Here is a 3,209-nt window from a genome sequence, read left to right as displayed (position 1 = left end):
AATCAATCAAATCGGAGTTATGAAACTCAAACTACGATCAAAAGAAGTTCAAATTCTAATCTGCTTGTAATCAAATTTTAAATTGTCAAAATCATGTTCAAGTTGGTTAACTGGAAAGAAGGGTTCGAGACGAAGAGTTTGGCATTGGTTTCACTGGATTTGTACGAGCGATCAAAAAGTTGCGAGGGTTTAAAGATTAGGGGCTAATCTGCAATAAAAATCGCGGATAGGTGCCTAGCTGAAAATAAAATAAAAGAAAAAGACTATCGAACGAACATTCGCTATCAGGGACAAACAAGCGAATACGTTCGAGTGAACATTCGCTAATTAGCGAACTCGAAAAAAACCGATCTAACGAAAAACCTAAAAAACTGGGCGGTGGTTTTGGCGGTTTTACCGGTTCAACAAAAAAACCGGCGGCGGTGAGATCCGGCGAGATCTCTGGCGGCGGCGGGCAACGACGAGGTGGGGCGGCGCTATGGGGCGGCGACATCGGCGAGCGGTGGCAAGAAGCGGCGGCGGCGCGGGCTTGCGGTGGCGGCGGCTGCGGCGGTGGTGGGACGGGGTGGAGGCGGCGGTGGGGCTGCGGTATTTAAGGACGGGAGGGGGTGGTGGCGCCTTGGGGAAGGGGCGGCGCGAGGCGGGGTCCAGCTCAGACTCCCCTCGGCGTTCGTGCCTCGCACGACAGGAGGAAGGCGGCGTCGCGGGAGTGGGTCGGCCTGCTCGGCTGGGCTTCGGCCCAGTCGGGCAGGGAAAGATTAAAAAAATATAAAAAATCCGCCTGAATAAAACTCCTAATAAAATATATAAAAATTCTAAAAATGCCAAAATACAATTTTCACCATCTAAATAAAATATTTAGAACAAAGTGAACATTTTTCTGGCCTAAAAATGCAATTTCCAATAATGCATATTTTCTAATTCAAATAAAATCTCAAATAAAATCCAAATAAAATATATATTTGATTTAAAAAAAATTCCTACAATATTCCTCTCTTTTTGAAGAAGTCATATTATCTTCTCTCTTTTATTTTTAAAATTGGAAATATTCGGAGAGAAAAATATTAAAACCAAATTGATCCTCTTTTCAAATTTGAGAAAATTCATATATGAAAATAAACAAAATCTCCAACTCTCTCCTTGGGTCCTTGAGTTGCTTAAGATATCTAGGATCACAACCAAAATGCAAACAAAATATGATATGCATATGATGACCTATGTATAACATTCAAATTGAAAATTGGGATGTTACACTAAGTATGATCACTATTTGTGTATCCAAAATCCTTTAAACCAGTTTTGCCACATGAGTCCACTATACCTACCTATATGCGGCATCCTTTTGCCGTTCTAAGCAAATTTGTATGTGCCATCTCTAATTTTCAAAACAAACTTCTTTTTTGTGTGCTCGTACCGCTCATGAAACGGTAGGGGGATGGCTGATATATTTTCATGCTAGATGTGTTATTCTCAAGATGAGTGTTTATTCACTTGTCATTGCACGAGAGTACGACAAAGGTATTAGGGATACCCAGTCCTGAAATGAAAAATGAATTTACTTTATGTTGTCAAATAATACATTCCGTGGAAAGTGTTGGTATGGAAGGCACCCATGGATACAGTTAGTCATGGAAAGTGAAAGTATGATGGAAAAAGGAATACACTTTATTTTATGTTTGGGAACCGCTTATGATATATCTAGCATGGAAAGTATTGGGAACTACTCAATCGTTTTCATTGACAGGAAAAGCATGCCACTGAAAATGTTTTATCTCTATCTTTTTCGCTTTGAGCTCTAGCACCTCTACAAATCGCTACTTCCCTCCGCGAAGGGCCTTTCTATTTACTTTATGAAACTTTTATTTTTACTTTAGTCTCCATCTTCTCTTGTAAAGCACCAACTAAGGGGAACTATGATCATACTTGAGCATTGGGTGTAGCTAATATGCAAGTGTGTTTCATGAATGGATCAATGGTTGAGCATAATGGCTAGGGATAACTTGCTGTAGTGTTGATATTTTGAAAGACATGGTTGCTTGTTGATATGCTCGAGTATTAAAGTCCTCATGTCAAAAATAGACTATTACTTTGAACCATATAAAAGTCCAATTATCCATGCTATAAAAGAAAGAATATGTGATGAACATGTTAGGCAGCATTCCACATCAAAAATTCTGTTTTTATCATTTACCTACTCAAGGACGAGCAGGAATTAAGTTTGGGGATGCTGATACATCTCCAACGTATCCATAATCTTTGATTGTTCCATGCTATTATATTATCATTCTTGGATGTTTTACAATCATCTTATATCATTTTTTGGGACTAACCTATTGACATAGTGCCAAGTGCCAGTTGCTGTTTTTTTTGCTATTTTTTACATCGCAGAAAATCAATATCAAACGGAGTCCAAATGCAGCGAAACTTTTTGTGGAATTTTTATGGACCAGAAGACACCCAATGGGTCGGAGAAGCACCTGGGGGGGGGTGCCCCGAGGGGGCACAACCCACTAGGGCGTGCCCAGGTGGGTTGTGCCCACCTCGGTGGCCTCCCGCACCGCATCTTTGCTCTATAAATAGTCCAATATTCCACAAACTCTAGGGGATTTGACGAAAATCAATTCTAGCCGTCGCAAGTTCCAGAAACCACAGATCCAATCTAAACACCATCACGGAGGGGTTCGTCATCCTCATTGGTGCCTCTCCGATGATGCGTGAGTAGTCCTTTGTAGACCTACAGGTCCGTAGTTAGTAGCTAGATGCCTTCCTCTCTCTCTCTCTCTCTCTGTCTGTCTCTTGATTCTCAATACAATGGTCTCTTGGAGATCTATTTGATGTAACTCTTTCTACGGTCTGTTTGTTGGGATCCGATGAACTTTGAGTTTATGACCAGATCTATGTTTTTATCGATGAAGCTTATTTGAGTCTTGATCTATTATATGCATGATTATTTATAGCCTCATATTTCTTCTTTGAATCTTTGGTTTATTTAGGCCAACTAATCAATTTGTCTTGCCATGGGAAGAGGTGCTTCGTGATGGGTTCGATCTTACGGTGCTTGATCCCAGTGACAGAAGGGGAACCAACACGTATGTATTGTTGCTATTAAGGACAACAAGATGGGGTCTATTTATACATAAATAGATCTTGTTATACATCATGTCATTATTCTTATTGCATTACTCTGTTTCTCCATGAACTTAATACAC

Source organism: Triticum aestivum, chromosome 5A (genome assembly GCF_018294505.1).
Source record: "Triticum aestivum cultivar Chinese Spring chromosome 5A, IWGSC CS RefSeq v2.1, whole genome shotgun sequence".
NCBI classification, from domain to species: Eukaryota; Viridiplantae; Streptophyta; class Magnoliopsida; order Poales; family Poaceae; genus Triticum; species Triticum aestivum.
Note: the sequence above shows the minus strand (reverse complement) of the source record.